The sequence below is a fragment of the Podarcis bocagei genome (genome assembly GCF_964188305.1).
Source record: "Podarcis bocagei genome assembly, chromosome: 15".
NCBI lineage: Eukaryota > Metazoa > Chordata > Lepidosauria > Squamata > Lacertidae > Podarcis > Podarcis bocagei.
This window is the reverse complement of record NC_138141.1, coordinates 13967709-13990667: the sequence shown is the minus strand read 5'-3', so window position 1 is coordinate 13990667 and position 22959 is coordinate 13967709. Positions and strand designations below refer to the sequence as shown.

Below are 22959 nucleotides of genomic sequence, written 5' to 3'. Positions count from 1 at the left end.
CTTGATTTGTAAGTATGTGATTAAAACCCACTCCAAAATAGTGACAGTATGGAAGTTCCCCAAAGGGCTGGAAACTAATAATGATGATGATGATGATGATGATGATGATGATGTCACTGGCAAAGCAACCAGATCCCATGTGTCTATACCTGATTCTTGGCAAGATCACTGCTATGCAGATTTACATCCCTTTAGCACAATATGTTTTGATAGGGCTTCAGTGTCAGTGTAAATGCAGTAAGGAAGGAGACCTTGTGGATTTACCCCAGTAGGTTGTTCCACAATTTAGGGGCCAAGGCAGAAAGGCTCTGCCTGTCCTGCTTGCCCACCAGGCCCCCTAAGTCAAAAGATCCACAGGACAGAGCACAAAGCCTTCAGTCGAGGCTCGGAAAGGTTTGTATGGGGAAAGGTATTTTTTCAAACTCGTATACCGCAAGATAAGAGTTAGCATGTGTGCAAGCTCTGAGTCATTACAATTCCTAGAAAAATGGAGTTTGACATTCCCGGGGAGGGCTTGGTTGCGGCTGATAAAAAGAGAACATCAGTGTCCAATACCTTTCTGCAGCTTCTTCTTCTTTTGGTTGAAAGATGAAAGTGAGGGGGGAATCTGAAGGAAGAGATGTATGGAACAGAATGGAGATAGAGCCTCTAATTGTTGGCAGGTGCTCTTCAACGTGGCTGGGAAAATTCCCCTAATGATTTCAGGCCAAACTGCTCGTAATCTTAGGGGAAGGGCATCTCGGAGTCCTTTGGACTTCACAAGGTCAAAGGGTCATTTGCAAAGCAGCCATACTGGCTGCCAAAGGGTAGGGAAAGTCTCTCATTAGTTTGAAATCCCGGTTTGATTCCCCCCCCCTGCCCCAGCAAATAATTTAGTCTAAAAATGTTCATGGCTTTTGTCTGTAGCCTAATTGCTCCCTTGCCTGAGCTTTATCTTGTGTAGCCTGGAAAAGGGGGGGGTGGGGGTGGAAAGAGAACAGAGCAACTTACAGTGACAGCTGCTCTTTTTTAAAAAATGATGCTATCATGATTCTCAGATGAAGGTGTTTAATCTTCATCAGGCCATCAATTTATTGCATTCTTTAAATAGCCTTTCCCCCCCAATTTGGAAAGTGTGGAACCTGTGGTGTGGATCAGACCAGTTCATGCTGAAATCTGCAAAGCTCAAATTTTTCAAGCGTTGCTCTAGATGAGATGGCCTGATCCTGCAGACTTCTTATGTAAGGAACCCCAGCAGCACCAGCTGTGTGAGCACAGCAGCTCTGCATTCAGCTTCCAGAGCTCTTTGGGGATGCTCCTGGGTCTAATCTGGATGTTTCACACATGACAATGGCATTAAAAGGCCAGGACGGGCTTCCCACCTGCTACCAAGCAAGGTTCAAGGTTCTTGTAGCAGTGTACAAAGCCCTGAAAAACTTGGACCCAATACCTTAAGGACCACTTTGTCCATCATGTCCCAAGCGCACCACTGAGATCATCCAGGGGAGCACTATTGGTGGTGCTTTTCCAGGGGGAAGTGTGGATAAGCCCCAAATTGCTTACAGGAATACATATACTAGACAAAACCATGTACAAACATGCATAGGGCAGATGCACATAAATAACTGAATTGTCGCTGAAATATGGAGATTTTTTTTAAAAACACAAATTGATGCAGAAATGGGCAAGCTGGGTTCAAGGTTGTAAAAAACAGCAGGTGAAGAGGAACCAGAATTGAGAGATTCCTCCATCCCTAGTATTAAGCCACTCTGTTCTCTTAAAAATACACCGATCAGATTCTCTAAGCCGAGTCGTGCATGCTGTGCACATAGGTATGTATGCATGTGTTATCTAGATACCCTCTCCTCTGTCTGACTTTGCTCAAGCCTCCTGGTCAGGGCCAGCAAATGAGAAGGCCGGTGCTTCCAGTGTCCAGGGTACCTGATGCTTTTGCCCTCCCATTGGCCACCCTGACAGAGAATAGCTGCAAGTTAATTCCCAGCAATAATGAAGTCAGGAGCAGCGAAGTGTGCGTGCATTTGGTGGAAGGAAGGGGAGGGGAGAGAAACAGCTGAGGTTAGCCCTGTCTGGGAGTAAACTTGACCTGTCCTCTCTTAAAAGGGCCATTAGTTTTTGCCACCGCCAAGCAGGAGAGCACAAGGGACGGGCCTGCTTCAAGCTGAACTCCCACTTTGGCGGACTCGGCGGGGTTAGGATACAGAAAAGACAAGCACTCCATAGACTGCCAGGCCCTGAAAGCGACTATTGTTAAGGGCTTTGGCATGAGGGAGCCCAGAGCAAAAGAGACTTGTTAGAGAGGCCCGGGCTGAATACAAGACGCTCTCAGAAAGCCACTGAACCATGCTAAATTACTTAAACCAACACTATTGACATTGCACCCAGCTCTACTTGAAGGGGGCAGTTTCTCCTTCTGTTCATCAAAAATTCATAGTAAAACCCTCCGGCACTTCTTTCTCTGCTCTTGTTATTCACTGAGGAGGGCTCCCCCCCCCTTACAAACACACACACACACACACACACCGTTCCTTTCCAGTCCCCTGGCTCTGAAAGGAAGACGGGGAAGCCTGCTATGGGAGATCAAGAGGGTTTTTGATGCAAAAACAACAACCCAACCCTTTCAGAGTTTATTAAATCAGAGTACAAGGCCAAGCAAACCTGGCTTGTTGCAGCCAACTGGATGTCAGAACAGTCGTGCTCCCGCCACCGGGGTCTGTTGCAAACAAGTTCTTCTGTCGTGTTCTGTGTACAGCCTCCCAGATTCCCCCATCAGTCAAGGCTGACAATTTCGAATTTCCAGAGGGGTAGTAGCCGTGTTTTTCTACCGCAGCAGCAGTAACAACAAAGAGTCTTGTGGCACCTCAAAGACTTGCACGTGTATCACGGCATGTGCTTGAGGGTCTGCTTTAGCCAGGCGTTTTCCCAAATTGGGGTGCTTACTTCATCTGAGGAGGCGGACTCTAGCCCATGAAAGTTTTATGGCACAACAAGAAATTTGTTAGAAAGCAGTACCTCAGGTTGAAACGCTGAAATTGTTCCTTCGCCAGAGCAAGTCTTGGAAGGCAAACTAAGCCACGGTCTTCAAGCTGATATTGGGAGGAGGTGTGCCCTTTTTTTTGTTTTGTTGCTATTATTTGTATTTCCTACGTGACCTTCACAAAAAAGGTCCAGGGCAAGTTACAGCATTAAAAATAATAATTGAAACAGTAAAAAGAAAACTAAGCCAAACCATCAACCCCAAATCAATGACTCATGAGGGACATTACAGGGAGGGTACCAAAATCCATTCTTCTGTTTTCAACAATAGACGAACATGGGAAATCCCGAGTCTTTCGCTCACTCCCTGAAATGACCCCACCTGTTTTCCATTGCTGCCCCTTATGCCTAGACCTGTCTCCCAGATCTCTTGATATGACCACCCTATTTCCTTTTAAGCTCCTCCTAAAGCTCATCTTTTCCAGGAAGGCTTTGGGCAATTCCCCTTAGTCCCTGTACCTTGCTGTAACTAAGACAAAGTATGGGTTATTGAAATAACCACATCTCCTGCCTACCCATGTCTCCATTTCCCATTTCATCTCTCGCAGGGGGTAGTCGATGTTGGGCTCTCCAGATGTTGTTGGATTACAACACCCATCAGCCCCAGCCAGCATGGCCAGAGGTGATGGGTGTTGTAGTCCAACAACATCTGGAGGATGCCTCCACTATGGTTTCCCTGTGTTTGTTTTCAGATTGTAAGCCTCTTTGGAGTATGTCATACCTGCTCTTTGTAAAGTGTCATGTGGATGTCAGAACAATAGATAATGATTCATTTAGGATAGACCAATAGGCACGATAACCTAAAATGAGTTGACATTTGGATGTCAGCCTGTCAACTGATGCTGCCTGCTTCTCACAATCTACTGCCCTTCAGATGGTTTGGACTCCAGCTCCTAGTATCCCTAAGATTAGCAATGCTGGTTGGGACTATGGGAACTGGAGTCCCAAAACATCAGGAGGGCACCTAGTTGAGGAAGGGTGCCCTAAATTGTAACAAAAACGAGACCTGGATCTGAAGACAGGGGAATGTAAAACTGCTTTATAAGCCTTTTCGGCATGTAATCAGCATATAAATTAAATTATTCTATTATTACAGTATTGTATCCATAATTGATCGGCCCCTCCAATCCTCTTGCTGAGTCTAATCTGTTGAGTTGGGGGTTTCTGCAAAATCATTTCCCAAATCTCGCCTCTGACACTGGGTTGCCCTAATCCGGCTGCTCTGCCCTCCTGGATTCAATCAAAGGAGGCGATTGGCATAGCAAGAGCTGAGCATTTCTGTATATGAAGTGTGAAGAGGATCTCCCATGGTTCAGTGACTCTCTGCTAACTCAGTGGGAAGGAAATGATAAACATACTAAAGAGCTGCTGATTTGGTGCTGTGTAAACTCAGCCTGACACCGTTTACTTTGCTGTCAGAAGCCCCTTCGCCTGGCGCAGAACAGAGCACTTTTCACGAGCAGGCAGCCCCCACAAGCAAGCACAGGAGTTTCCCATGTCCATGGTTGATAAGTAGAGCCCTGCTGGATCAGGCCAAAGGCGCGTCTAGTCCAGAACCCTGTTCTCACCATGGCCAACCAGAAGCCTCTGAGAAGCCTACAGACAGGACCAGAGTCAACATACCCTCCCCACTTGTGACTCCCAGCAACTGTTATTTGGACAAATGCTGCTTCTGGCAGTGAACACTGCAGATCTTGGGAGGCAGAAGCAAGGAGAAAGCTCTTTTTCCACTGCCAAGGCATCTTTCCCTGATTTTGAGCATGTTTTTCTGGCCTTTCTTTCTTGGAAAAAGTCACCAAGAGGTAAACATCAAGGGTGATATTTAACTAAATAGTTGTGCTAGCGCAAGGATTAACACAACAGGATTTCCCCCTTCGCCCCCCATGCATTCCCCATGCACTACCCAAATCTGTTCAGGATGATTTGGGGAACTCAGATTTAGGGAGCGCATAGTAGGGGAGGAAAGGAGGAGACTGTTCCATTATGCAAGGAGAATTCCTTGTGCTGATGGGATGATCTGCCTAACCAGGACTTCTTTTTTCAGCCAGAGCTCACCGGAGCTCAGCTCCGGCACCTCTCAGAACAAGGGAGAAATTTGTGGTGAGCTCCAGCACCTCTTTTTCTAGAAAAATTGCACTGTGCCTAACCTGAAGTTGAACACAACCCCAAATAAACCAAGTCAAAACCCACCATAATAAATCTGTTTTTAAAGCATACAAAAACGAGGGGAATGATTCTGCACTGGAGACCAGTAAGAAGGAGAGCCCTGAGATATCCATGAAAACAGTCTCATCAAGTGACACCAGTCTCTGCTCTGCCCTTTGGCTCCTGGTCTCACCCTGCATTCTGCCCTCAGGCTGAAGAGGACTGGCAAACCTACTACCCATGTTCTATTTGGGATAGCAGGTTGGTGGGGCACACGTAGTGATCCTCAGTACAGAATCCTACTGGTAGCTTATAGCTGAGCAGCATCTGCTGCAGACAATCTTCAAGGTTCTGGTTAACATCAAAGTCTGTTTGAGAAATTTGCAGTGATATAGGGTCTCCATGAAAACTGTAACCATGAAAGCACCTTCCTTCATCAGCCAGTCAGCATTCCTGTCCAGCAGAGAGAAGGTTATATTGGAAATAAAAAGGAATATATTGCTAGCTGTCTATCAACAGCAGTGTCTGGAATGCAAGCAGAAGACTCTTAGCAGGCTCCAAACCCTCCCTCTCTTTAACTCTGTAAAAGAAATAACAGATATCAAATCAATTTGCATATGCCTTTGTACTATTGCTTCTATTTGTTAAGGAGTGGGAAAAGCAGCAAGCTTCATCTCCTCTTTCAACCCACCCACTACCTCCATTAAATGTCCTACACTCGTCCCTGATGGGTTTGAGGAGTTCTTCGTTTCAGGCTGTCAAATGAATTCACAGAACTCTGTGAACATTTTCAGTGATGGCCCCAAACACTTTCCATTTCCAGCTGTTTTCCCAGCTATTTGTAAAAACAGATGTGCATCTTCATTCATGTTGCTCTCAGTAACAGCATTGTGTTGGTCAGATCCTCTTATATGGCTATCATTGTGACATCATCCTACTCAACTGTATGAAGAACAAGTTGCTCAGCTGGACCATTCCATGCAACCACCAATAATCCGTATTCAAGAGCAGTAGGTTGACTAAGACCCACTTCCTTCCTTTTACAATACAGTGACAGATCCAGGTTTTTGATGCCCCCTGGACAAAGCATCTCCCATGGGTTTCAAGAAGAACTAGGTTACTATTTTTGTCAGGGTGCCTCTTGCTCAAGGTGCTTCCTGTTCACCTTCCTGTATTGCTGCTACAGTTGCTAAGAAAAGATTGCTTGAGGAATATCTCCCAGTGGTTGACCTTGTAGCAACCACAACAAAGCAAGTGATGGTTTTCCCCCACAGTGACTTGTCTGCTCATATTATGAGAAGTTCATCTCTCTCAAAACTTAGTACAAGGATAGCCAACAAGTCGCCCTCCAGATGTTGCTGTAGTACAGATATCATTGTCTCGGGGGTGATGGGACTTTGAGGGCACCCCACTGGCCACCCCAACTTTAGAGAAATCCTTGGTACAACATATAACACTCTTAAAAGTGAAATCTACATCTCAAGCCATCAGTAGTCCACCAATATCACTTCAGAGGCATCTGTGCAAGGTGGGCTATAATTATGAACCAGAATGGGTTTACTTTTCAGATTTCAGAAGCTCAGGAGAGATTTGTTACTAGAGTCTGGGATTGAAGTAGGATTTTCACTAATGGAGTGTAGAATTCACTCTCCCTCCCCCTTCGCTCATGGTTAAGTTCTTCGCTCTGGCTTAGTTCTGCTCCTTCTACCACCATCCACGTTCCTATGAGCCAAAAATGCATGAACTTTATGCTAATAGCTCAACTCTGGCTCCAATTTGAGACAAAGTTCTTGCAAGTCTGAGATGAAACACATGCCTTTCTGTCAGGCCGGTAATAAGAGGCAGAGAGGTCGGAGATGTCCCAGGGCAATCGGAAACTATTTGGAGTGAGAGGAAGGAAACCAGGCTGTGATGTCCAATTCTAGATGATAGGACAGATCCATACTTCCAACTATCCCAGTTGTCATTTCAAGCTAATATGGAACCAACATGTTATCTTGATGAGGCCTAGTCAGGTTTGGTTTGGTTTTGAACTCAAATTAGAGAAAGCAAGAACTTTTATTGTAAAAGTATTGTTGTGTTAGTAAGAGAATTCCATTGCAGCACTCTCTCCAGAAAACTTCTCCTCTGAAGCTTCCTTTCATGAGCCCATACAAAAGTCCGAATAATCTGGGGCTGAACAGTCTAACTTTAGGGTCATTCAGTTGTTTATTCTCCATTCTGTCTGCCAAGCAATGAGGAGAATTTCACCTCACACCTACTCGTTCATGTAGAAGGTCTGGTAAAACAGGCATTCATATAAGCTCAAAGATTCTGCAGAATCACAGGGAAACTTTGATTTGTCACGTGGTAAAGAACAGACCATATTTTTGAGATGCACCAAGATCCAGCCAGTCAGTTGCTTTGACTCTTCCAAAACATGGTTGTGTTTAGCTCAGTGCTGGGGAAACTATGGTCCTTCAAATATGGTTGGCCTTCAAAGCCCATCATCTCTTACTATTGGCAATGCTGGTTAGGACTGATGGGGGGGGGGAGTCTGATAACAGGAGAGCCGCAGGTTCCCAGTCCCTGGTTTAAAAGATGACTGTTCTTCAAGAAAGCAATGAAACATTCTGGGCTCATGAAAGTCTCATTAGAGCAGCACTCATTTTCAAGGCTCCTTGTTGGCCAGGGACAATCTCACGTGTGTTTCCTCAAATGAAAGCAGCTTCTTTCATGATTATTTTTAAAGAAAGATATTGCTTCCTCCCAAAGGCAGAACCTGTTACTTGGCAAGTGTTCAGACAGTCTGGATCTTTTAGAGGAAGGGACATCACTTCCTGTAATACAAAAGGATTTTCCTCTCAACTTGTAATTGTCTTCTTGGAGAAGTCCTCTCCTCTTCTAAGTCGTCATTGGGAAGAGAGCCATACACAGCATAGTGCCAGGGCATGTTCTCTGAAGATTTGAGCCCCATTCAAAAGTGTTAGATGTGGACTTGAGATGATGCATGGAGGACGGATGAGGATTGTGTGTGTAGGTGCAACAATGGAGTCCTGTTTACATGGAAAATGTAATCCCTGCACCAAATGAAGGGAACGGTGAAGCTGGCACACAAAGTCCTTCCTGTAATTTCGAAGGAGAAGGTCACCAATCCGCTTTAAATTCTTTAATTGCAATGTTTCTGCGGCTAGCCATTTCTTAGGAAACACAGGGAGTTTTGATTCCTTTATTGCAGGGGTGGCCAACTTCCAAGAGACTGCGATCTACTCACAGAGTTAAAAACTGGCAGTGATCTACTCCCTTTTGGGGGCTTCAGGGAAAAGTTGTTGAGCTTTTTAGTGACATGTTTTAGGGGTGCAGGGCAAATATGTTGAGGTTTTTTTAGGGGAGCCAAACTTTCTTAGCTTCTTTGGGGGGAGATACCGGTGATCTACCACAGACGTCCAGTGATCTACCTGTTGGACATGCCTGCTTTATTGTAAATGGAGCCTTGCCCTGTCTACTCAGAAGTAAATCCCACTGTATTCAATGGAGCTTACTCCCAGGTAACTGGGTAAAGACTGGGCAGCTGTACACTGCAATCTGAAGCATTTTTACTCAGAACTAGGTCCCACTGAGTTCAATATGATTTACTGTCTGGTATGTTCCTGAACATTCTCAGTTTCTCCTCCTCCTCCTCCTTCTATTATTTGAGTCTCCCTGACAGAGACTCAAAGCAACTTACAGCTAAAATTTTATTTCATTCCATTTATCTGTGGGAGGTCTTGTACATGATCCGTTCCGTCACACATTTTTTTCTTTACAACCATCCCGTGAGGTAGGTGAGGCAGAGAGGTTGTAATTGGCTCAAGGTGACAGGTGTATCTGTGTATATGACGTCGATGTGTGTGGCAAGATCAAACATGGGAGAAGCTTCCTGGTGTAGAATAGAAAATCCCTCTTTTCATTGGGAAAATGTCGGAGGGTATGTAAAAAGGACAGGCCTTTAAATTGCCCATCAATGGTAAGCACCTGGGCAGCAGACTGAGCAGGAACAAGGGTTACCTGGTCACAGTCCTCCTCCGCACTGTGATGAGATGCATCTTTATTTCTAAATTTATCTTTGTAATTGTAGTACCTGTAGCAGCAAATCCAGATGCCTTCATTTGCCCCACTTGCAATAAACCATCTCTCTACTGTACTGGTCTCTACAGCCACAGCAGGCACTCTCCAGTGGTTTGGCTTGACCCCAGAAGGCACACTCTTCCATTGCCTCCCAACGAAGGCCTTGTGAAAAGTGGCCACCCTACCTCAACCTCAGAAACTCTTGTGTCTGAGAACACAGTTTCCAAGTCCGGATTTGGTTATGGCTGCCTATAGCTCCAGCCTAGCTGTGATGGTGCACACATTATAAATCCCACTCTGCAGACTTCAGGCCCATACAGAACCAGAAATTGATGCAATCTGTTGTATAGCGTTGGTGGCATAGTGGTGAGCATAGCTGCCTTCTAATCTGTTGCATAAATTCCAGGAGGTAAACCATACGTGGAACGAGTCTGCCCATGAGGCTTGATGAAGGTAGAAACTGTCTCTCATGTCTTGTTGCACTGCCGTTTCTACAGGGATAAACGCTCAGTATTTATCACTCCTGTTAAACAGAAATCTCCAAATGGGTCTGAACTTCATTGTCTAAAACTACTGGTAGAGGACAAGGATCTAGAGATCACGCTAAGGATGGCCAAATTCTGTGCGACTGCCATAAAACTTAGGGAACAAGCTGTACTACCAAAATGATTTAAATGGCAATTTTAGGTTATATTTTAGTGATCAAGATTTAATATATATTTTTAACTGCCGCTATATCTGAATTGTCTCTGTTATATCCAAATGCAATTCAATGTATTCCTGTTGTGTTTTATGGTTTTCCTGATATTGTAAGTGAGCTGGAATTGGTCTCTGAGCATAATAATAAAATTCTAAGTTCTAAATTCCAGGAAGGCAATACCAATGGAGTACCATATTTTTCGCTCTATAAGACGCACCAGACCACAAGACGCACCTAGTTTTTGGAGGAGAAAAACAAGAAAAAAATATTCTGAATCTCAGAAGCCAGAGCAGCAAGAGGGATCGCTGCGCAGTGAAAGCAGCAATCCCTCTTGCTGTTCTGGCTTCTGGGATAGCTGTGTAGCCTACATTCGCTCCATAAGACGCACACACATTTTCCCTTACTTTTTAGGAGGGAAAAAGTGAGTCTTATAGAGCAAAAAATATGGTACTTAAAGCATGCAGGTTGGATGTGCATTAGATACATGCCTAGGCTTTCAAAACCTCCCCATAGAAGCTATATTCCTAAGGAAAGTGCATCCCTTCTTTTCCAGACCCGGTGGCCTGACAATCACAAGCTATATCATGTAGCACTAGTGCACTGATATACATAAAGTATCAGTACCAACATCGACATGGTACACACATGGCTTCATTTTGCTGCATTTCCCACATAGGCATACCTGACTTCCTGTCCTAAGAATTCTGGGTAATATAATGTGACATGTGTTTCCTGCAGTAAGAAATATGAAACTGTCACAGTTGCCACTAGAGGGCATACCAATGACCTGTGCGCCTGTGTGCCTGAACATGACTTGTTCCGTTTGTTAATTAATGGCGTGAAGCTTGGGTAGATATCTCACTGGCACAGATACAAACCCTCTGTTATTCTTTGTGTAAATGGGTTCAGCCTGCTAAGCCCCTGTTTAGTCACAGAATGGCCGGCTCTCACAACAGTCCTCCAGATGTGTCATAATAAGCTGCCATGAATGTGCAAGGAGGCAGCTGGGACAGCGTTAAATCAAAAAATAGCATGGTTTTGGAGTTCCAGCTCTTGGCCTTTGTAGTATTTTATTACAGGCTTCTTTCTTTTTTTGGAGATGTGGAGGGGGGGAATAACACATTTTATTCCAAGTACATTGATTTAACAGGACAAAGATATCTCCTTTTAAAAAATGCACATTCTTCCCGTTTTCCCTCTAGAGTCTTATATAGGGGTGCAGCTGCTATATAGTCCCCTGAAGCGCATAAGAAGATGGAGGCCTTTTGGAAGGGAAGTGTCCAATTTCTGTGGCTCCCAGCTGGGAGCAGTGAGTCACTTCCTTGCAGGAAAGGAAAAGCAAAAAACGAGAGAGAGAGAGAGAGAGAGAGAGAGAGAGAGAGAGAGAGAGAGAGCGAGCGCAAGCAAAGCATCCCAGACTAAAAGCAGGGTTATCATTTGGTTAACAAAATGGAAGCAAGTTGACAAGGTGTGTGGTTCAGCAAATCACAAGATAACCTACTGGCCATATGCTAGGGTAGTTTTCCGTATTTCCATTTTGTTTGCAGATTGCAGCCTGTTTTTCCTTCCCAAGGGAAGCCCAAGGCAGCTAACAGGAAAATCAGGGTGAGTGGTGAGTATGAATGTAAAATATCAAAATGATAGCAGACCCTCCAAGTGTCCCTATTTTCCCAGATTTACAGAAGCTGTCCCGGTTTCTGATTTGATCCCAGAATGTCCCAGTTTTCCTTAGGACGACTCTGTCTCCATTGGAGAAATGTTGGAGGTTATGGAGTTATGCTACCCTTGAGCCAAGGAGATAAGTAACTATACAATCTTTAGAAGACACCTGAAGGCAGCCCCGTATAGGGAAGTTGTTGTTGTTTTTTAATGTTTGATGTCTTATTATGTTTTTATATATGTCGGAAGCTGCCCAGAGTGGCTGGGGCACCTCAGTCAGATGTGTGGAGCATAAATATAATAATGATCATCATCCTCTATTATGTCTCAATTTTCATCAGAGAAATGTTGATATTCAATGGGACGTTCTATCAAAAAACAGAACCATTTTTAAAAACCAGTTTTCATATCCAAACAGTACTGACAAATAAGTAAGTAAAACTCTGTTTCAGTGTATCTGAAGAAGTGTGCATGCACACGAAAGCTCATACCAAGAACTAACTTAGTTGGTCTTTAAGGTGCTACTGGAAGGAATTTTTTTTATTTTAAGTAAAACTCAGTGAGAGTGATTTCAATAACTCTTCCCATTGGCTGTAAAATCCAGCTAATTAACAATAGCTGTTCTGTCAACGTATACTATGACACAATGATGAAACTGATACCCTCCTAGCTTGAGAACTCCAGGTTAAGTCCTACTTTACAGAGGAGTGACCCCTATTTGAAGGGGCTGTGTAGTTGCCTATCAGCTGTAATCACTTGGACAGCAAAGAGAGCAGGAACATAAATCACATCATCACGGTCTGACCCATGTTGCCATTTCTGCATCATCCATCAGTTTAATCTTCTCTGGTAGGGACTGTGCCTTCTTTCCAACTGTAGTTTCTTAAGAGTGTTGAGCAGGGGTAGGCAACCTAAGGCCAGATGCAGCCCAATCGCCTTCTCAATCCAGCCCATGGACGGTCCGGGAATCAGCATGTTTTTACATGAGTAGAATGTGTGCTTTTATTTAAAATGCATCTCTGGGTTATTTGTGGGGCCTGCCTGCTGTTTTTACCTGAGTAGAAAGTGTGCTTTTATTTAAAATGCATCTCTGGGTTATTTGTGGGGCCTGCCTGCTGTTTTTACATGAGTAGAAAGTGTGCTTTTATTTATAATGCATCTCTGCAATTGTGGTGCACAGGAAATTGTTCATTATTTTTTTCAAAATATAGTCCGGCCCACCACATGGTCTGAGGGACGGTGGACTGGCCCACATTTGAAAAATGTTGCTGACCCCTGGTGTTGAGAATAATTAAAAAAGTAAAGGGACCCCTGACCATTAGGTCCAGTCGTGACCGACTCTGTGGTTGCGGTGCTCATCTCGCTTTATTGGCCGAGGGAGCTGGCGTACAGCTTCCGGGTCATGTGGCCAGCATGACTAAGCCACTTCTGGCTAACCAGAGCAGCGCACGGAAACGCCGTTTACCTTCCCGCCGGAGTGGTACCTATTTATCTACTTGCACTTTGACGTGCTTTCGAACTGCTAGGTTGGCAGGAGCAGGGACCGAGCAACAAGAGCTCACCCCATCGCAGGGATTCGAACTACTGACCTTCTGATCGGCAAGTCCTAGGGTCTGTGGTTTAACCCTCTGAGAATAACTAGGCAACCTATTCCTTTCCTAGAGTGGATTTACAGTACAATCAATCCCTCGTCTCAGGGAATTCTGGGAATTGCAGCTCTGGAAGGGAAAAATGTGTTTCATAACAATTCTCTGCACCTGCGAGAAACTACATTTCCATTACAGTGGAAAGCAGTATGATCCTGCTTTAGATGTATAGTGCAGGTGGGACCGTACTGGACCGATAGCTGATTCTTACTTCATCCCTAGTGATGGGGCACGATCTTACACTATACCTGAGGGTAGCAAGTATATTAGGAGACAGGGGGTGGTCCCCATGACTTACACACAGCTCCGTCCTGCAACACCTCACCTATGCTCCCCAACACCACCCAGGCAGCTGCCTCATCCTCATTGCGCCTACCTAATGGTAGGGCCGGCCTCCTCCTGTCAAAAAGGAATGAAAACATTAAGGAAATTGACAACTCTGTTGAATCTCAGAATAGTAACACTTTGGGTCGATAAGAGAGCTGCGATATTGTCACGCCTACACGTTTCATTTGAAAAGAGAAGGGGAAATCACAAATGGAGCAATTCGCTAATGGGACTCATGGGATTTTTGCAAACAGCAGCCAAGGAAGTAAACCTAAGTCTTTGGAATGAACCACTTCAGAATACAGGTGGAGGTGGGGAAACATGACAAAATGTTTCCCCATGGAAAGGAGTCTGATACACAGAAAACTAACCTTTCTGGAAGATGATTAGGCTACAAACCCTTCTCCCGGATGTCTGGTTTTCTGTGTTCAGGAAAGAAGGGGAGTTGGGGATATGGAGAAGTATTTAGTTACACGAGTCCCCCTCCCAATGTGAAGTAGTACAGTCCAGACAAAGATTGACTATGCCGTCTGCTGTTTGTGAAAACTAGGCTGTAGTTAATCTTTGGAGTAGGAAAATACATCCACCCCTTGCTTCCTAATGAGAAACACAAACTCAGCATTCAGGGGGACAGACAGTTGTTCCAAATCCAGGAAAATGAAATGGAGGAGGAAGGAGAGAGAAAACACGCAATGGAATTGGGGGTTGGGAACCAAAGATTGTAGCTCTGAGTAAACTGTTGATTAAAAAAAATGCAATAAATGAGTGATGGCGTCAGACCCAGGAGAGGCGCAGAAGGAAAATTGAAAATGAGCAGGCTCTTTCCTAAGTAAGGACAGCTGCCGGGGGTGGAATGGGAACAGCATTTTAATAAACAGTAAAGGTACAACACCTGGGAGCAGATCAGAGGCGCTGAATCCATTGGGTTGGGGGGCGAAGGGGATGTGACTCTGAGCCCAAATGAGAAGAGAGCAGGAAGCCTTTAGGAATATATTTATGTAGACAAACCTTTTATTTGTCTACATTTGCGAGAAGTAGTTCCTTTAGGGCGGCAGCACCTGTGCTCTGAGAACTCCTTGCCTGCGGAGATTAGGCAGACACCTTCACTAAACTGCTTTGGAAGCCTGCCAGAAACCTTTTCTCTTCCATCAAGCCTGTCTGGACACATGATCTAGTTGCATTTGTTTTAAATTTTCATTTGCTTGTTTAAAAAAATGAGGGTTTTATGTATATTTGTTTTTCATTAGTTTGTGGGTTTGGGTTAGGTTTATAGATATATATAATTGTACTTGGAAAATTAATTTTTGAGCAAGCGGTTTATACGTTTTCTAAATAAATAAATATTGCAAAATACTGTTTGATTTTTTTTTTAAAGAAAACTTTGTGCATTGTTATCATGGAGTCGGTCACTACCTCTCAGGTGAGTCTACTTCAGAGGACTGCTGCGAGGATACAGTGGCCGAGGGTGGGGTGGATTGCAGCCAACTAAGCTCTACTCAGAGAAGACCCATTGAAATGAATGAGCCTAAGTTAGGCCCGATCTCCACTATACATACTAGACACCAGCCAGCTTTCAACCATGGATAGCCTTCAAGCTATGATCCCACTCAAAGTCTGCAACATCAGACTTTGTACGATGAAAAACAAGCTGTGAAGCTTTGTGTATTCAGCAAATAGGATGCCCAACACTGAACAGTGATTCCGGATATTGACTACTGTTTCGTAGAATTCTTCACCAGCGTGGTGGGAGGATATAGAATTGCTTCATAAACCCATCTTATTTCAAATGAATGGATGTAAATGAAAATATCAAATGCTGTAGAACAGTGCTCATGTAATAATGTAGTCACTGCTCATTTACCTCACTTCATTTAAAGATTTTCAGAGACTTTGAGACTAAAGATTTCATTTTGGACTAGTTTTTGTTTGAAGGAGTTCTGTAAAAGATTGTCTATTGCGTATGTACATGTCAGTGCCTTAGCTGGCTTTGGGAAGGCAGTGTGAGGGCTGGGGCAGGGGTTATATTTTGGCCACACTCCCCTCCTTCCATGTGACAAAGAAGGGTCCGGCCCACAGGTTCCATGTAGAAATACTCTTGCGGCCCACTTGGTGTGAGAGGTTGGACCACCCTACATTATAGCATCCCCTAGCCAGAAGATTGCCTCCATCCATCCAGAGGCAGAGCAAGCTGATTGGGTGCCTGGGGCAGTGCGCGTGTCCTGCACCCAGGGGCGGGGCCCGCCACCCATAGGGGTGGGGCCAGCTGCCCGCGGGGTGGGACCAGCCAGGGCAGGATGTTCCGTGTGGCCTCCGAGGAGTCCGCCTGCCTCTTCCCACTCAGTCGCCCTACTACTAAGGAGGAGGCAGTGGGCAGACCATTTGGGGCATTGCAGAGCCTGCGGGCAACCAAGCCACCGTGTCACTCCCAGGAGAAATGCGTGGCACAGGCATGCTGCAGGCCCCGCAGTGAATGCCGCCTGGCATTTTGTCACCCGCCTCAGTGGTGACACCCAGGGTGGCCCGCCCCCACCACACCCCCTTCCTCCACCCCTGCATCCATCTGCCAGTGTACCTTCTCGAAGTGGAAGAAGTCAAGGCAACGTCGCAGCTGTTGCCTGCTTTTTTGCTGTCAGGGAAGAGGAAAAGGCTCTCCTTTATATCCACTCAGTTGCCATGTTCTCTTGTGACATCACACATAGTCTGTAGTCAACAGCAATAGCTGGTGAAGCATCATCATAACCTCATACCTCACAATTGCAGGTTTGGCTCAATAGTGATTTAGTGTGGCTGCATACCAGGGCTGGTTGAGGGTTTGAGAGAAAGGGGAGCAGCCAACATGACTCTTATCTTTGTATAGTATGCTATTCCACCTATGCAAAAGCCAGAGGTTTCTACACCCCACATCTTTCAATCCGCTTACACAAGAAGAGTATTCAAAGTTCAAGAAAACATTCCACCAGATGAAAGCACATAAAGGTGTGCTGGAGCAGACTTTGATATTTCAAATTTCAGTGGTACCCTGGCATGGCCAAAATCTTTTCCCTCCCCACTTCTTGGCTTCTGTTCTAATCAGTTCACTATGTCATAGCTGCAACACCCTGCAGTGCCCCCTGGGCTCTGTGTCCAGTGGGGCAGAACTGGTCTCCCTGCCCTAAATCCACCTCTGGGGTGTGGAGTAAAGTTTGTGAGGGGAAGGACCTAGAGAGAGTCTGGAGGGCTGTACTTATCTCATGGACAGGAGGTTTCTCAGCCCTGGCATAAAAGCCAAGGGTTATCTCCAACAATAGTTGTATTCAGAGTAGACCTATTGAATCAATAGACAGCTAGACTTGTGACTGGGAGTGGCCACCGAGACCATATAACACCGGTCTTGAAAGATCTTCATTGGCTCCCAGTATGTTTCCGAGCACAATTCAAAGTGTTGGTGCTGACCTTTACAGCCCTAAACGGCCTCGGTCCTGTATACCTGAAGGAGCATCTCCACCCCCATTATCCAGCCTGGACACTGAGGTCCAGCGCCGAGGGCCTTCTGGCGGCTCCCTTGCTGCAAGAAGTGAGGTTAGAGGGAACCAGGCAGAGGGCCTTCTCGGTAGTGGCGCCTGCCCTGTGGAACACCCTCTCAGCAGATGTCAAGGCAATAAACAACTATTTTACTTTTAAAAGACAACTGAAGGCAGCCCTGTTTAGGGAAGTTTTTAATGTCTGACGCTGTATTTGTTTTTAATATTCAGTTGAAAGCCACCCAGAGTATTATCATTATTATCATTATTATCATTATTATCATTATTAACTTGAATCCACTGATTTCAGTGGGTCTATTCTGAGTATGAAGTATTTGGCTATCCAATTATTAAAAACAACAGAATGCAAAGATGCTAACGAATTAAAACAAAGGAGAAGGCTAAAATCCTTAGCCTGAGGACAATTTCAGCTAGAATTGCAGGTCAGGTGTATTCCTTAGCCCAAACCAGGCCTAGGGGTGGGCCTTGGCGATGTCATTAAGTTCAGCACCTGAGCAGGAAGAACAGAGGACCTTGCCACCTATGCTTGTTGTGAACTGCTCTTGTGAACAGCCACTGTTAATAATCCTGCCCAGGAAACTTCGTCATGCACCAAGTTAGGGATGAATATAAGTCCCCATTTGTTTCTTTGGGGTCATTTTTGCAGATGGTGCATAAATAATTTTGAGCTCCCCCCCTCCCCCCATGCTTTTGAACGAAGCTCCAATGACATGCAGCAAAAAAATAAAAAATTGAGGTGTGGTGGATCTGTGTCGTCTGATTTCCTTGGTTAGGGGTGGGGGGAATTAAAGCCACAATATTATTCTTACCTAACCTGCAGTGCATAAGGCTTGTGCAGAAACGTTAGATTAATCTGCATTGCCTATGCCGTCAGAGGAAATTTATTTGAAATGTCTGCATTCAAATATTAATAAAGCTTGCTTGCTTAGGAATATATTTTCCATGGTGCTGTGCTGTAAAAGGCACCTTGCGTGTCATTGCCATTGCTTTAAAATATATATAAAGGGATTTTAAAGTGGAAAAAATGAATAACTTTAACTTTATAAGGCTGCACAAAATATATAAAGTATGCAACCAGGGGGGAAAGAGAGATTCCATTGTCTAATGTATACAGCTTTAAAATAGATTTGAGCAATTCTTGCCAGACTTTCCAAAAGTACTCTTTGTTCAGCAGGGGAAAAAATACAATGGTTGATGTGGTGAGATGGTTTCTGCCCAGAATTGTGAGATAGAGCTTGATACCTTTTGTTTTATCTGTCTGTCTATGTATCTTTCAAAAATTCCTCTAATAGTGAGCTCAGGTGGTTGAGTGCTAACTAGGAATGGGAAGAACTTCAGTTTGGCTGGCATTTTAATTCACACTTCCAAAACAATATGTAAAAAGAAACACAGTAAATCCTTTGAAAGTCTCTAGATTTTCTGATGCTGTTCTCAAACCAACACAAGTGTAAGAAAATGAGTAAACTGGGGAAATTTTGTATTGAAATGCATATATTAAAAATTACACATTTTTGAAGTGGTTTTCATTGATGGGGTTAAAATATTTTTTAGGGTTGCCATATTTTTTATCATTATTCTCTGCTAAATTAGGGTTTTGTGGTTGCTCTGTTGTATTTATTGCTGCTAAACCGATTAAGAAAAAGATTTAAATTGCTGTTTTAATTTACGTTGTTATTTGCTAGCCACCTTGGGCTCATTGAGGCAAAGTGGGGTATAAGTGGCTTTAACAGATTTTTTTTAAAAAATGTTACTGTGAGAAACTCTTGTTTCATCTATTTTCCTGGAAATTGCTCCCCATACTCCCAAATGTGTCTTAAAACATGAACCCAGAGAGCAGAAAGCGTCTTGGTATACCTACCCAAGCCTTTGCGCTTTCACTAGTGAGCACTGGATGTGATGTGGAAAAGAAGCAAATTGACCAGTTGCTGATTAAGTGAGTTCATATCCACATCTTCCATTTAAAGCACCCTGGATACCATTTTAACAGCCATGGCTTCCGCCAAAGAAAGCTGGCAACTGTGGTTTGCTAAGGAGCTCCCAGAGCTACAATTCAGAGCACCCTTAACAAACTTCCTGTTCCCAGGATTTGCCATGACTGTTAAAGTGATTCAGTTGTGCTTTAGACGGATTGTGCAGCAGGATCAGGCTCCGTTTCCCAACAACCCTGATCGCTGGCTATTCTGACTGAGGCTGATGGGACTTGTAGTCCAACAATATCTGGATGGCATCATGTTGGCTACTCCTGAGTTATGGAGTGGGGCCAGTAAGCAGATCACCAAATTATTTCTTGCAGGGAGGTCACTTGTAATTTTTCTTTTAAAAAATCATGAATGGTTTTAATGCAACCTCTTGTGACTGATATTAGGTTCATGCAGCCCATCTTTCTTGCTGGGACCTAGTTCTTTGATCATGCAAGCTGAATTCTGCTCTTGCCATAAAATTATACAATGGAGGCTGTATTTAATAGGCACATATTCAATTGTTCACCTTCTGACATCAGACCAAACATCTCTCTGGTCCAGCCATGTCCATTGCCATGTCCCTGAGAGTTTACAAGTATAGCATGGTGTAGACACCCCCTGTGTCTGTATGAGGCCAGATATTTACTGCTTTTGTACACAGAAGTTCATTCTTAGCATTTGTGATGCTTCTACAGATTACCTTTGCTTAAAAAGAAAGAGAGTGCAAAGGATTTCAGCCTCTGATGGTTTCAGTTACGGGCTTATGTTTCTGCGTATCTTGCAAGTCATGCGCACCACACCTCTTTGTTCTCTCATTTCTTATGACGGTATTCTCCTGTCTGTATTTTATCACAAATATCTGAATAAGCTGTTTCATCATTTCTGCTTGTGAAGGTAACATCCCATGCCAACCTTGGTTCAGTTCGGTTTTCGTGCATTTGTCTCATGAAGTTTTGTTCTCTTTCTAAAATTCAAAAAAACCCACACTTTTTTTAAAAAAGGGTTTGAACTACCAGCTCTCCCACTGAAAGTTTAAACCCAGCAATAAAAACTGGAACATCTCCTAAACTCAAGACATCTTTGAGTGCAAGGCATCCATATATATATATTTAATCCATTATTGCTTCCTGCTCCCCAGACATACCTGAAGCCTCTGAACACCAGTTGCTGGGAACCACATTTTGTGCTCATTTTATTCCCAAGCCTGGAGAAGCCCTTTGATTTCAGTGAGTCTACTCTGATGATGGCTAATGGATACCAAACATTATTTCTAAATTTGCACCTGTACATAGAAAGTAGTACATGCAAACTTTATGCATCTCTGTGCCCTCATTTGTCCTCTTTCTTTTTTTGGGGGGGCAATATGTTTACTCTCTCTTTAGCAGTGCTTATGTGGTCACTGTAATACAGAGTGGCTGGTACTACTTTGGATTGAAACGCTGAAGAAGAGAAGACAGACTGAAGCAGAAATTTCAGGGGCCCTTGGCCAGAAAATCCAACCTGACACTGATTATCTGAAGAATGCTTTGAACCGGAGGTCCTGGAAACTAATTCTCCGCCCTGCCCAATGGAATGTGGCTTTGGCCAGGATCAGGAGAGTATTTCAGATAAAGTCTTGCTCCTCAGAAATAATCTGGCCTTGGTGCTCACAGTCCTCATTTAAACCCAGTCATTATAACAGAAATGCAACTTCCGTGCGCATCAAACCAACACATGATTGTTTCAGAGTGATCTGTACATTAAATATATCAATTAGCTGGCAGATGGTTCAGATTTCCCTTTCTGAGGGCAGGGCGAGAAGTCCACCCTTCAAGAGGACAGGTTGACCTTGCAAGCATCCTGCCCATGACTACAGAAAGATCTGCAGCTCATGCCTTATCAACATCTATCTGTACTCCAGTGTTGGAGGTCCAAATGAGGAATGCTGGGGAGTGCCAGCGATATGATAGAGGCATGCCAGAAGAGGCTGTGCATCTACAGGATCCAAACCCCTCTCATTTCCCATTGCACAGACCCTGAATGAGGGTAAAAAATACACCTGCAGTTGGTGTAGTTTATTTCTCTTGCATTGATCCCAAAGTAAGGGAGGGGGAACTTGTCCTGGATAAATTAGTGTTGTGCCAAAATCCTCCTTCTATCATCTCAGACATTTCTTCCTTCCTTTCTGAGGCTTCCCCCAAAAAAACTGGCCTCGTGGTCAGGATACTTGGGATTTGCAAGGTGGCTGAGGGTGGTGTGTGTTTTCCTTCCAGCAAGCATTTATCTATGACTCTGCAGCCTCCCTCGCCCACTTCCTGATCTGAGAAAGCCCCGTGGGAGGAGTCATCCTATGATGTCTTCCTTCAATTGAAGTGTGGGCACCCAGGAAGGCTGCTGAGCACCGTAGATCACTGGTGAGGTACACAGAAACATAGCAAGCTGTCTTACACTGAATGAGACCGCTGGTCCATCTAGCTCAGCATTGTCTACATTGAGAGGCAGCTGCTCTCCAAGATTTCAGGAGATGAGCTGGGGCCATTCTGCATGCAACACAGGTGCTCTGCCGTTTATAGAATGAAATAAGGTACCTTCACTAATAGCCCTCAGCCACCTCTAGAGTAAGATAAGTCGAACAAAGCCCCTGCACCCTAACCTTGAGAATTTCACCAACATTTTCTCTCCTCTTTGGCAATTTCCAAAAGTGGTTTCTCTTCTCATTAATAGGGGGAGAGTGGTTAAACACAGACACAGGAGGAATCTTCAACACAGCATGAGAAAAAATGCCTCTGAAAGGAGCGGGGGGGGGGGGAGGAAGGAGAAATGCCCAGTAGGATTTTAGACATGGCAGCTCATCCCCCTTTGATTCCTCCAGCATTGCTCTGTCAGTCTTGAACTCATCGAAAAACACTAGCCCTTGAATCTGATTTTAAGACTGATTTTTGGGCTGGGTGTTCATCAGTATGCAGATGACACCCAGCTCTACCTCTCCTTTAAATCAGAACCAGTGAAGTCAGTGAAGGTCCTGTGTGAGTGCCTGGAGGTGGTTGGAGGATGGATGGCGGCTAACAGATTGAGGTTGAATCCTGACAAGACAGAAGTACTGTTTTGGGGGGACAGGGGGCGGGCAGGTGTAGGGGATTCCCTGGTCCTGAATAGGGTAACTGTGCCCCTGAAGGACCAGGTGTGCAGCCTGGGAGTCATTTTGGACTCACAGCTGTCCATGGAGGCGTAGGTTAATTCTGTGTCCAGGGCGGCTGTCTACCAGCTCCACCTGGTACGCAGGTTAAGACCCTACCTGCCCGCAAACTGTCTCACCAGAGTGGTGCATGCTCTAGTTATCTCCCTCATGGACTACTGCAATGCGCTCTACGTGGGGCTACCTTTGAAGGTGACCCGGAAACTGCCTTTAATCCAGAATGCGGCAGCTAGACTGGTGACTGGGAGTGACCACCGGGACCACATAACACCTGTCCTGAGAAATCTGCATTGGCTCCCAGTACGTTTCCGAGTACAATTCAAAGTGTTGGTGCTGACCTTTAAAGCCCTAAACGGCCTCGGTCCTGTATACCTGAAGGAGCGTCTCCACCCCCATCGTTCAGCCCGCACACTGAGATCCAGCGCCGAGGGCCTTCTGGCGGTTCCCTCATTGTGAGAACCAGACAGGGAACCAGGCAGAGGGCCTTCTTGGTAGTGGCGCCCACCCTGTGGAACACCCTCCCTTCAGATGTGAAGGAAATAAGCAGCTATCCTATCTTTAAAAGACATCTGAACGCAGCCCTGTTCAGGGAAGTTTTTAATATTTAATACTGGACTGCTTTTAACACTTGATTGGGAGCTGCCCAGAGTGGCTGGATATAAATAATAAATTATTATTATTAAGGCTGGCTCTTGCCCTTTAAGAT

General features: G+C 44.7%; 2 long non-coding RNA genes across 2 annotated transcripts; one reads left to right on the top strand and one right to left on the bottom strand.

Moving 5' to 3' along the window:
* Window positions 1-2610: 2610 nt before the first annotated feature.
* Window positions 2611-16267, bottom strand: LOC308574071. Its single transcript, XR_014002330.1, has 3 exons — window positions 16169-16267; window positions 13590-13668; window positions 2611-2957 (listed from the first exon to the last, which is right to left on the bottom strand). It is a non-coding gene; the product is annotated as an uncharacterized lncRNA (long non-coding RNA).
* LOC308574072 lies at window positions 5778-8336 on the top strand. Its single transcript, XR_014002331.1, has 2 exons — window positions 5778-6706; window positions 7933-8336. It is a non-coding gene; the product is annotated as an uncharacterized lncRNA (long non-coding RNA).
* Window positions 16268-22959: the final 6692 nt, after the last annotated feature.